Source organism: Mustela erminea, chromosome 14 (genome assembly GCF_009829155.1).
Source record: "Mustela erminea isolate mMusErm1 chromosome 14, mMusErm1.Pri, whole genome shotgun sequence".
NCBI lineage: Eukaryota > Metazoa > Chordata > Mammalia > Carnivora > Mustelidae > Mustela > Mustela erminea.
Genome location: NC_045627.1, coordinates 68092 through 81735, shown reverse-complemented (window position 1 = coordinate 81735; position 13644 = coordinate 68092).

Sequence of the window (13644 nt, the reverse complement as noted above, 5' to 3'; positions counted from 1 at the left end):
CAGACAAGTTGCAAAGAGTACACAGAGTTTCTTCAAAACCCTCCTCCATTCCATCATTAACATATTGGTTAATACGCCACATTTGTCATAACTAGGGAGCCAACCTTCATACATTACCCTTAACCAATTTCCACACGTTATTTGGATTCCATTAGTTTCCCCCTAATGACCTTTTCCTGCCCTCCTCCCCACGACAATACCACATCTCATCTGGTTGGCGTGTCTTCAGCACTCTCTACATTATGACAGCTTCTCAAACTTCCCTTGTTTTTGGTGACCTGGAGAGTTTTAAGGAGTCCCAGTCAGGAATTTTGTAGGATGTGCTTTGACTTGAGTTTATCTCATGCTTGTATCATGATTAGACGGGGGTTATGGTTTTAGGGAGAAAGACCACAGAAGCCAAGTGTCCTTCTCATTGCATTGTATCCAGGGCACCTGCCACCGCTGTGACTTACGTGGTGATGTTGGCCTTCATCATCTGGCTGATGAGGTGTTTGCCAGGCTTCTCTAGGAAGCCTTCCTTTTCCTCCCTTTTCCATACTCTTGGGAATGGGTCACCGAGCACAGCACAAATCAAGAACTCTGGTGGCCTCCAAGGTTTGGCTAAACTGTCATCTCTTTTATGAAATCTGTGCTGACGTTTTCCCATTTCAGGCAGAATTAATTATTGCTTCTTTCTTTTCCAATTTAGAAAAATCGTATTCATCCTTTAATGTTTGGCTCAAGAATCACCTCTATTATTAACCATTTGTCTTTTTTCCCTTTCTTCCTTCCTCCTGCCTCCCATCTGTCTTCCTATTTTTCTATAAAAACCTAAGTTGAACCCTGTACTTTTGGAAGGGATACAACAAAGCGGACATTGTCATTGTTTTCATGCAGTCCTCGTCTATCAGAAAAGACAGATACATAAGCAAAGAAGAGGCAGCTCCCTCCAGAAGGAACCGCTAGTCTCCTTGGGCGCTCTGTCCAGGCTCCATCTCCCAGGCGCTCCTGGAACTCCCCTCCTTGTATAGGAAAGCCTCATCCAACTTCCTGTCTTGCGTAGGAATTGCAAGCTTCTTAAGGATCCAGCCATCTCAGTCATCTCTGAATTTACAATGCCCACGATCACGCCTGGTACATAATGAATGATCAACAAATACTTGTCATAGTGAATCTAAATAAGTTGATATTATGTGTTCTGTCTCGTAGGGTTTCTTGCTACTTGGTGAATTTTTGCATGAGACTTAAATAAGAAACAAGCTTCCTGGCTAAAGCCAGCTCACAGGGGAACAACTGCACTTTATTTTTATGTTATTGCTTTCTCATTTAATAAAAATAGGACCGATATCTAAAAAGAGGCAAGATTTGTACACTGTTGGAAAAGAATGACTTTTTCTGAGTTTTCTTCTGTTAAGAATCCTCCCAGACCTTTCCTGTTGCAATGAATTCTGTATCTAAAAATTGTAACTACAGAGACGTATTAATATTACATTTTTGGTAACGGTTACCTTCTTAAGTGAACCAACAGTAAAAAAAGAGCCTCCTATTCAGTGAAAATGGCAAGCAAGTTAATCAGAATCTTACAAAGACTTGAAATATTTTGAGGAAATAAAAAGTACGAAACAGAGGTATTTGACTTACTGATTGCATAATTAAGTTTAAAATCTCCCATCTAGTTGCAGGGTATGGATGCCTACTTGTCTGCTGGGCCAGCTCAAGGATCTACAGCAACTGCCAGGTGAAGAAACACACGTCCTTTTTGTTTAGAAACAGATGCTCGCTCGCTTTCCCTCGGCCTCATTTCCGCCTTCTCTCGAAGCGTCTGTGCGAGGACACGGTATGACCGCTTTGTGGCTGTATGTGTCATTCGTGGCCTGGGTAATGGGGCCGCAGCCCGTCTTCAGTAGACAGCTGACCATGGACAACCTCGGGCTGAGAAGCAGAAATCGGGGAGCTGGCCAGCACCATCCCCTGAAACTGCTTTGTCGCAGCCTGTTCTAGCAAGGTCCTCTCCTTCCTTTTCAGTCTCTCCAGAGTCTCTGCAGGAGTAGAAACCAGGTGACATTTTCCGTGACTGCAGGTGAGAGAAGCTGCAGAGAGGCCTGGGGTTGAGGCGGGGGGTAGTGGGGCTGGTTGCTGGGGGTGTGGAGCTGATCCCGCTGTGGGGGGAGCCATGGCTAGGCCTATTGAACCTTCAACAGTCGCGTAAAAAGATGTTGTCAAAGTAAAATACTAGCAATAATGCTAGTAGACACTTACATAACGGTTACTATGAGCAAGGCTGTTTTGTCCCAGCTACATTAACACATTGAGAGCTATTCTTTTTCTAATAACTGCACACACCCTCTACCCACTGCCAAAATGCAGAAGACTGTTAACCCTTAGATATCTCTGCCAAGAATCCATTTTCTTTCAGTCTCTTTAAAATTCAGCCCTTAGCATACAAGAAAACAACAACAACAAAATGAGAGCTACATAAAGAGAGGTTATCAAGGACTTTTTTTTAAAAATTCATTTACATCGTGTAATGAAACTCATGAAATTTTCTTCTAAGGGTCACAATAGGTTATATAACCAAAAACCAAAATCAAGTGATCCTTATGAAGAAATAACATACAGCTGGGATGCCTGGGTGGCTCAGTTAGTTAAGCATCTGCCTTTGGATCGAGCCCTGTGTCAGGCTCCCCACTCACTGGGGGGTCTGTTTCTCCCTCTGCCCCGCCCCTGCTCATGTTCTCTCTCTCTCTCAAATAAATAAAATCTTTAAAAACAAAACATATAGTGAAACTGTAAATTCTTTTTGGATCTCACACTGTTATAAAGTTTTCCCTCACACAGAAGTGAAATGTTCTTCCCTGGAATATCCTTCTTTGTTCTCTATGATCTCTCTTAGAGCAGCTCAGAAAGTATTTGAGTAAAGAGAGTGGTCATTTGTCCTGCATGATTTCCTTTCTTCCTTGCTAAACCTAATCAATTAGTAGATGTCTTCTTTACATGAGATGTGTATATGTAGATAAAATATATATTTACAGAAATGTGTGTACTGTGTAGTTCAGCAATGGATACTCTGCATGTAGCTACACACCTAAAAGACACTTACATTGATAAAACACATACCAGAAGTGTTTTTGCGATGGGTCTTCGTCAGTGCTCCTATCCTAGCAGTGACAGCGTCTTTCGTCCTTGGGGCACAGTCAACATGCATGTCATTTGAGTTTTATTTTCTCACAAGTAAATCCCATCACCTCAGTGTTTTTGTCTTTGGTTTGAAAAGTTTTTTTTTTTTTTCCCCAGCTCTTGTGAACAATCTGAAAAGCAGCAATCATAGGAGAGATAATGAAGCTTGGTATCAATCAGTGTCCCAGCAGGAAAGAGATGACATCCTCAAGGGGTGACCAGAGATTTAAGTGACCCGCTATCTAGAAGAGTCAGAAGAGGACTAAGGAAGCCAGTGAGCCGTGGTAAGGACCCCAGGGCAAAGCCAGAAACAAAAGGCTACCAGCCCTAGGCCTGGAGGTTCAAGTGGGGAGCACCAATCAGAGCTTGGAACAAAGAAACCTCCAGCCTCTCCCCAGCGCCCAGCTCCCCCAGTGCCTGCCAACGGGTAAACCCAACAGGAAGTAGAGATCCAGGTGACAGAGAGGAAGAGGTCAGCTCCCCAGTCCGCACAGCCAAGCTGAGAAGGGCAGCCGGATCTAGAAGAGCAAACAGAAAACAGCCCAGGGCGAAATGTACACGGTGTGCTTCCCAAACATCTTGGCAAATCCGTGAACAGATTTACAAAGGAGGTCCTCTGGAAATAGTACAACCAAAAGGAGAGCACTCATGACTTCCAGGTTTTTAAAACAAGCAACACGTCACATATTGCTATTATTGAAAACTCCCTCTTCCTAGAACAATGTCTTCCTTTTATTAATCAGTGACTATTAAGGAAGAGGCTGGTAAGTCTGATTTTTCTCTCCACTAACCCATCCCTAACCCATGCACAGACGAATTGTCTTCAGAAGGAAGTTTCTAAGGACTTTAAGTACCTATCTGTATAAGCGAATGAAATAAAGGGAGAACCAAGATCTACAAAGCAGACTCCTCTGGCTCAAGTCCCCTTTCCGTCACTTGTGTGTTCTAGGGTAGGTCCCCTGCACTCTGAGTGCCTCGATTTCCTCAGCTGTAATACAGTGGTAATGACAGTGGCTCTGGTTAGATACACTTTTGTAGTGACTATCCTGCCTCCATCAAACACTGTTACAGAGCACTCGGTATGTTTCAATTAGGCAATAACTTTTACGATTCCAACAATTCAAAAGTTCCTGCTTTGATCTGTAATCTCTAATTGATCTCATTGCCTGGCTATTAAAATCTACCTTGCTATCTAGCCCATTTGGATTTACACTTTGGCTCTGTTCTTCAGTTCTGGAGATTAGAACTAGACTAGGGCCACCAGGTAAAACATAGGATTTTGAAATATAAATAAATACATATAATAGATAAAACACCAAGTCAAAAAAATGTTAATTTGAGACAGACAATCAATAATTTTTTAGTATAAGTATGTTCCAAATATTGTATGGTAACCCTGGATTGGAGACAACCTCCCAAATCAGCCTTGAGCCCAGCTCGGCCCCTCCAGTGCCATGGTCTTCTCTGGGGCAGCCCCAGGACCTGAGCATATGCTCACTCTCTCTGCTTCTCCAGAAGGGAGGTTTGGACAGAAACCCCTGCTGGGAATTAAGGGGTCATTCTGCCCTCCCTTGAGGGCACGGGTATCTAGGTGTCTTTTCTCATTATTAGACTAGCAGGATTGAGCTGAATGAAATACAGCGCAAGTTTGATGGTCATCTTTTACTTTCTGCGAATCTCCCAAAATTCCACCATGGATGTCTTGAGAAAGAAGTTTCCTCTCCCCTCACCCGTCAGTGGACTTTCCATAAACTTAAACAGGCCCTCTTTGTTTTGTGAAAGGATGAAAGCAGGGCCAGTCCTTCCAGTTTCTGGCTTGATAAGGACAGTTGGGAATCTGAAAGGCCTTGTTCCCAGCGCCTCTTAATTATACACGGTTCCCCTGTACTTACTTTCTGAAGGCTTAGCATAGTCTGAGCCAGGTTCTCTAGGCCAGTAATCTGGAGGCAGGTGGCCATGAGGTCCCACTCTAACCACACACTCCGTCCTCTGTTTTACGTTAATGTAATTAGCTCAATAGCCCATGTCCACTCTTTCCCTCCCACCACATGCTGTGACCAAGGCAAAATCCCTATATTATCTGGATAAGCTAAATTCACATCTTCTATGTCTGTAAGAATTTAAGAGAAGTTTCTGCCCTGCATTGATGATCATTTTATTTCATGCACTTGACTCCCCTGGCTCTGCCGTTTTGCAGCCATTGAACTTGGACAAATTACTTAAACTCTCTGGGAGATGTAGAAAATAAAAGTTAACTCAAGGTTGTTTTGAAGCTTAAGTACAATTATTTAAAATACCATTGAGCACATACTAGAGTCCAATTCATGTCGCTGTTTTCATGACTGAATTTTGAGCACATAGACCTCTCAGATTTACTAAGTTGGTGTGGCAGCCATGGGCCTTCACTCCCGTCATCCCCGACCCCCAAAAGAACTTGCAGCCCTGCTGGGAGAACACAGAACAAGACAGCCCCAGCCACCAGCAGCCATTCGCAGGGGGTGGGTGGAGGGTGGTGGGCATGCTCTCCCCAGGCAGTCTTCAGCTGACTGAGAGGGCTGGGTACAAGGATGGGGCTCCTCCTGCCCAAAGTGGAGACCCTTTGAAGGGTACGAGTGCTCTGGAGCTTCTCCTCAGATTGACGAAGCCTGTGCCACCTGTGTCACCATCTGTGGTGGCCCAATGCAGCCTGCTTCTTCCCTTGTATCATCCATAACCACCACTTCCCCAGTAAACCTCACACACTCCTAACCCCCGCTCCTCGTCTGCCTCCCGGAAGACCTCAACTGACACAGAGGGAGAGAGAAGACAGAAAGGCAATGACCACATGAAGGAAAGAAAGCGCCTTGTCCTGGGACGACCCATCACGGGTCCTCCCGTTTATGCTCGGTTTACTGACCAGCACAGTGTCTCCCCTGAAGCAGTGACACTTCGCCTACTGATTGCCATCCCACACCTTGGGTTAGAACCCTCAAACCTAGTTGAGCTAAACTGATGATCCTATCCCGAGCCAGCTCTCGGCCTCAGAACTTCCAGGATCTGGTGAATTTTCAGAAGCCTGGCAACCACATCAAATGTTAGGAAGCACGAGATTTTTTTTTTTTTTTTTAATCTAGAACTCCTTCCTGGTTCTTTGTTTTGTTCTCAAAGCTGTCCTTTGAAGGAGGACTTCTTTTTTTCCCAGCTGAGGAAATTAAGATATAGAGGAATTAAGTAATTTGTGCAAGGTTCCACACTTATGATGTGGCAGAGCAGGGGTCTGAGCCCTGACCTGAACCCCTTCTTACACTATCGCCCCTCAGAGGGGCTCTGCTACTAAAGGCATTTTAGACCCTTACCTAAATCCTTGATGCAGGGGCACCTGGGTGGCTCAGTCTGTTAAGTGTCTGCCTTTGGCTTAGGTTCTGATCTCGGGGTCCTGGGATCAGGCCCCACATTTGGGCTCCCTGTTCAGTGGGGAGTCTTCTTCTCCCTCTCCTTCTGCCCTTACCCCTTGCTTATTCTCTCTCTGTGTCTCATAAATAAATAAAATCTTTTTTTAAAAAAAGGGTCTGATGATAGTTGGAGTTAGAAAGACAGAAAGGGATGGTGAAGGGGAGGCATAGGTATATAAAAGAAAGACTGGAACAAAAATACCAAATATTGGGTGATAGGGCTATGGTTATTTTTCTCCTTTCTAGTTTTCCCAATATTCTTAAAATGAGAATATATTAATTTCATGAGTTAAAATTATCCAAATAAACAGCTATTAATGGTAGTTTCTAAACACAACTTCTTCCTAAACACACAGCTCCCGACTCATTCTTTTTTTTTTTTTTAAGATTTTATTTATTTATTTGACAGAGAGAGAGATCGCAAGTAGGCAGAGAGGCAGGCAGAGAGAGAGGAGGAAGCAGGCTCCCTGATGAGCAGAGAGCCCGACGCGGGGCTCGATCCCAGGACCCTGAGATCACAACCCAAGCCGAAGGCAGAGGCTTATTAACCCACTGAGCCACCCAGGTGCTCCCTCTCTCATTCTTTATCCTCCATCCCACAGCACCCACATGCACAGGAATAACATTTCCCACATCAGTTATGCATTAAATCATTAAACTCAAGGCCTGGCGGACCTGAATTCAACACAGTTCTTTGGGATAAAGGTCCCTGATTAATAAACATTTGAGGACTGACACATCTTTTTCAGTTGATGCTATTATGATATTGTGTAAATCGTAGCACATTTGTGGTTAAAGGTTACTGTTGTTAAAAAGTTAATTGTCATTGAGTCAATAAGAGATAACCCTGTCTCCCCCAAAGAGACTAATTAGCTTGGGAAATCTCAGTAGGAACGGATCAAAGAGGGGGCATGTTTATCTCCATACGACTTTCCGTATCCAGCACAGAAAGTTCTTGAAGGGCATTCGGGATCACAGCTGCATGCACACACAGTGCCTAATAAATTCTCTTCTTGAGAGAGAGAATGACCTACCAACTCTTGCAGCCTAAATTCACCGTAACCAATCTCCTTATTTTCTTCTACTTGCATCTTTTTCCTTTATCTTTTTCTTTTGCTTTGCCTTTAACTGGCTTTGATTCACGAAGAGTCCACTCACTGCACTGCTCATGCGTCCGAAAGGGAGAGATTTTCTGTCTTCCAGGAAAAAGTGATATTTACCCATGATTCGGCCAGCCAGGCTCTCGAGACTCACAGCGGCCTCCTCTTTCCATGTCTCTGGGCAGAAGCTGCCGGGAGGCCTTTGCCCCCGTGCACATGGACCAGATAAACCAGGGGCTGAAGTCAAAATTGTCCATACGTGGAATTCAGTGAAAATCACTGATTACTTAATTTGACATTGATTTTGCTTAAGATAAAACCTCCTAAGCCTGTAGAAATCAAGGCTGAAGAGTGATTATCTTAAAATAATGGTAAAAAGGGAAAATGGAGATTTCATAGCTTCACCTCCTGCTGAGGTTGAAGAAATGAAAGGCCAAGTAAACTCGTTCTCAAAATGTATAGAGCTGGTCAGTGGCAAAGGCAGGATGTGGACTCTGGAAGCCTGGTAACCCTGGGGCATTCCTCTCGGCTCTGTGCCTTGCAGCCCCTCCTGTGGGCGTGCCGCCCGCCGGCAATCGAAACTCTCCTTTAAATCCCCAATGCCGGCACTAGAAACTGCACACAAGACAAAAGCAAACTATGGTCTCAGGAGCATGAACAGGGCTTGGCAGAAGGATAATGACAGTCAAAACCAGATGGCCTCACAGCGTCCTGGGACCCAAGTACCTATGGAAATGCCTTCAGCGGGGGAGAGGAGCAGCGTGGGAATAAAACCAGCCATTCTGGGAGCCCATTCTATTGCTTTGGGAAACGGGTACTTAACAGATGGTTGAGAGTAATTTCAGTTCTGCGTAGAATATTACTATTCATAATCACAGTAGCAGTGGTGATACAGTTTTTTTTAAGATTTTATTTATTTTGAGAGAGAGAGAGAGAGAGAGCGTGCACATGGGGAAGGGAGAAGGGAGGGAGAAGCAGACTCCCCTACTGAGCAGGGAGCCTCACTCAGCTCCCAGGACCTTGAGATCATGACCTGAGCCGAAGGCAGACATGTAATCGACGGAGCCACCCAGGTGCACCAGGGATACTGTTAATATCCGGTTTTTAAAGTGCTTCATATACCCTGTGCTCTATGTCAATCCACTTGTCCAAATGCAGCTGAAATCTGTCTCTTTTGCTGGAAAAAGAAATATGGAAACAACAGATGGAAACAACGGAAGTACCCAAATTCCTCCCATCCAGCTGTCTGTACACTCGGCAAGGTGCCGGTTTCACCCATTCTCAGTGTGCTCTCTCCGCAAAGGAAGAAGATTCAGTGAGGGGTTCAGACCACAGTCAGACCCTCACTGAAATAATACAGATGACAAACACACCTTTCATCACTGGAAGTCCTGGCTGCTAGGTTAGTTGCATTCTCCACATGCACCATCGTATTTACAATCCGCCTCTCTTCATGCGGAACAGACATGCCCGACAGACCCACCAGCCCTGGCAGCCTCGGAGTCTTCCTTTCCCACGTGAATCCTCGAATAAACATACCTTCCCAGGTTCACATGCTCGTGCAGCAACTTCCACCTGCCACCCACATTGTCTCTGGGACTTGCTTTGACCCATGAGCCTTAGCAACTACAGCACAAACATGCCTGGTCCGTCTGTGCACGCCGGGGCTGCATACCGGGGCATTCTCTCCTCGCCCACTCCCTCCTGGGAGTCAGTCTCCATGTTGTAAGAAACTCAGGCTGGACACTGAAGTTGAGAGGGGACAAGGACAGAGACCGGGGTTTCTTTACAGAGTCTACCCCAGTCGAGCTCCCAGCTGCGGGGGACCTCGATAGAACCCAGTCAACCCACAGAATCACAAGAAGGAATAAACTGCTGTTGTTTTGGGCACCTGGGTGGCTCAGTTGGTTAAGCGACTGCCTTCAGCTCAGTTTGTGATCCCAGACCCCTGGATTGGATCGGGTCCCATGTCCGGCTCCCTGCTCAGTGGGGAGTTGGCTTCTCTCTCTGCCCCTCCCCCTCTTGCGCACCCCCCCTCTTGCACACTTGGCATACTTGCACACTCATTCACTCAAATAAATGAAATCTTAAAAAAAAAAAACAACAGCTGTTATTTTATCTCCTAAGCCAAGGAATGGGGTGGCTTGTTATACAGAAATAGATCATTAAATTAGTGCCTCCTTACTGGTGGTTTTAAAGGTCCCTCTGTATCTTCTATATGAGAGCAGATATGGAAAAGGGAAATTCAGGCTTAAAATAACACCCACTGATTAATGGTTCTACCACTAACTCATGCAGAGCTCCTTACTTAGCCAGTTAGTCCTTTTGTTTCTCTAATAAATGAGGACAATAGCAACCAATCCGATACACGCTCCCCATGGGAGGTGTGAGGTTAGAAGAGATGTATTCAATTTTCCATTCATAACATTGGTCAGGAGAAGATTTAGGCAGGCTACAGTAATAGGTAAAATATTTTACATGCTCAATATGTGAAGGTCGCTCATAAATTTCAGTTCTCTCTTATAAACCCATTCTGTTTCCTGAGCTCCTCTACCAACATCTGTGTAAGAAAATTTTGAACTGTTTTATCTAAATAATTCTTTTTTTTGTCAATAGATGCAACTTCATTGTCTTTATTTCAGTTATCTCAACAAATCATTTATCTTTAATGTTATTTTTAAGGATTATATAATTATTTCATTTCCCATTACAAAGTAGTATTTTTTTTTAATTTATTTTCAGTGTAACAGTATTTATTGTTTTTGCAGCACACCCAGTGTTCCATGCAATCCGTGCCCTCCCCCAATAATAATTGATTCCCTCCACTTTTTCCCTTTTGATATAGAAACCCCTGACTTTCAACAACAGGCAATCGGTTTTGAGGATAAAGGTGAGGTGGTTTCAATTAAGGGCCTGGTGACACAGGACACAGGAGAGTGTCTAACTCTTGGTGAGCCCTCAGCAATACGATCTTAACAATTATTGAAGGTTGTTACAAAGGCAATTATTACTCACCCAATGGCCCCAACCTCACTTTCATCCCTTAGATCCTGAATAAAATGACAAAGGAAGTAAATTTTGTAGATCAAATAAACGGGTTGGAAATCCCCTTATCTGTCTGGTTGAGAGCAGGAAGAGGCAACCAGAGCCTGTGTCCAGCCCTTCCAGCTCTGTGATCTGTCCAGAGATGTCATTACAGAATGACAAGTAGGAAGCTGAGGGAGAAACAAGAAGATCAAAGCGGAGGGAGATGTCTGGGGGTTCGGTAACTTGGTGTCGGTGTGATTTCTCTGCATGTTTACCAAGAAAACACTTGCTAAATAAGTAAGGCAAGCCAAAATTGTTCCATTGTTCCTGCTGGGGGTGATGATGTTTTAGGTGTCAGAGTTCTAAGTTCCTAAAAAACACCTCTTTAGACAGTGGAACAGACTCAAAGTGGAACTGAGCCTCCACCAGCTGGGTCAGCTATGTTCTAAATCCATGACAAGCAGGAGTAGTCAGGCTTCCTGATGTCCACGGTAAACCATCAGTTTTGATATTTACTCCTGAAGCACACGACTTTCTCTTCCACCAGCCACGTACAATATGGCACTTGTCTTAAGTTAAGCCCTAACCGATGATTATCCAGCATCTGTCAAGGTATGACTGAGGCCCGCGCCACTCCCGAAAGCTTCTGTGCTAAGGGCTATTCTCAAATGTCTAAGTCCCTTTTGTGCTTTCAGTTTAAACCCTCCAAAGCAGTGTGCTTGGACTATCAGAACCCACACCCTTTTGAAAATGCTTTCCACAGTCACAGCCACCGGACCCAAATGAACATTACCCTTCCCACTGTTGGAGGGAGAGGAAATGCTAGAAACAGCTCTGCGAAAATGGAGCCTGTTTCTGCAAAACTAGGCAAATACGGAAAATAGTCCCATTGCCATTTTTACTACATTTTCTCCCCAGTTCAGGCCAAATCCTAATCAGAAACCACTCTGTTAAGGTAATGGGAGAGAACACGGTCTTGGGAAGAGAGATTGAGGCCCTTGGTATGATCACTGCGTTCCCTCCCTTTGGGGACCTCCCCGAGATGCAAAATCCTAACAAAGGTGCTTGTGGTGCAGAATAAAGAGACAGGAGATTTGCATGTTTAATGATATCAAGGTAAGAAAAGATTTCCACCATGTCACATGATGGGTGTTTTCGCCAATGGGACCAGAAATAGTCGGTAACTCTACCCTCACGAGGGATGACCTAAGACTTCAGCAGCCAGCTACATCCCGGGGGGGGGGGGGGGGGGGGGGCCTGCCAACGCTGCACACATCTGACTATGACGGCCACTGACTGCTGTGTTCTGAACACTCCCGAAGAAAACGAATACAGAGGCACCAGTGATCTGGGGAGCACTGAACTAACCTCTGGGCCATGAGTATGGTCAGGAGAACGGCCCCCAAGGATGCCCATTCACATCCTACACTTTAGATCCTGGGATGGCGTGCATTATGCGGCAAAGCAGAACTGAGGTTGCAAATGGAATTAAAATTGTTAACCCATGGACCTTGACAGGGAGAAATTACCGACTCTCCAAGTCATATAATATATATAACCCATATAATAATAAGGGTCCCAAAGTGGGGGGTGGGAGGGAAGAAGAGGTGGCAGAGTCAGTGTCAGTGGGATGCCCTCGAAGAAAGACTTGACCAGCCATGGCTGGCTTTGAAAGTGGGGGAGGCTCTGAGCCAAGGAATGGAGGCAGGCTCGAGAGCCAAGGGAAGCAAGAAGATGGCTCCCTGAGAGTCTCCAGGAAGGAACGCAGGCCTGTCATCACATAGACTGCAGCCCAGCCAGACCCATTTCAGATTTCTCACTTCCACAACTGTAAGGTAAGAAATCCATATCGTGTTAAGCCACTAAATTTGTGGGATTCGCTGCAGTCGCGAATGGAAACTCACAGAAGGCATCACATTTGGAAGTATCTGTGGGACCTTCGGGAGGCGAATGAATGGAAAAGGGATATCCTGCTCTGGAACGCAGCCTCCCCTTAGATGACAGACATCAGGTTGGAGATCAACATCGGGTTCTCGACCACATGCCTCTTCCACATGCGGACTGGGTCTCCTCGGGACTCAGTTGTACTGGCAGGACTGCAGGGGGGAAACTGGTTGGCTGAGCTGGCCTGATCAACAAGGATTCTAAAAATGGCTCTAGATTCACAGAGCTGCTCATGCTCATCTGAAGCAAAAACTTCTTGCATGAAAAGAGTCAAGGGCCAGACGCCCTGGACACATGATCCCTGACTTTCACACAAATCTTACTTCGTTGTGTCAGTCCAACTCAGCACACCACCTTCAGAAGCTCAATTCCACCTTCCCCTTCGGAGGGAGTTGGCCCAGGGCCCTCCCCACCCATGGCCAGCCCCCAACAGTCCCTGCAGCATCTCCATTCCAGAGTCAGCCTGTGCAACTGCTGGAGTAATTCTTGTTTTGCTCTTATTACGTAAAAATGAGTGGAAATGAAAAATAAAGGTGCTATCATCCATATAAAACATAAGGCTGACAAAAATTAGTAGGGCTGAAGACAAGAGCCACTGGGGGCCAGTCATATGTAAATCACCTAGGCAGCCTACTGTGAGAGAGGTGAACAGAACTGGGCAACAAGACCTATCAGAGCAGACACTGACTGAGCAGCTCACATTTGCAGCCCCATCAGACCACTGAGGCAGGAGCCGGGCCTATTCCCTTTATAGATTCTCAAGTTTAGACACAGAAATCTAAGTTGTTTAAGGAATCACAACCAGTAAGTGACAGAGCTAAGATTCAAGTTCAGAGAGTCTGACTCTGGAGCTCAGCCCTCTCCTCCCGGGCCCTTCCACCACACCATCCCCTCCCTGATGTCAGGGGCCTCTCTAACCTCATCCTTTCCCTGACCTTCTCCCCTCCTCTAGGTCATCTCCTGCTCCTCTCCCTGCACTACTT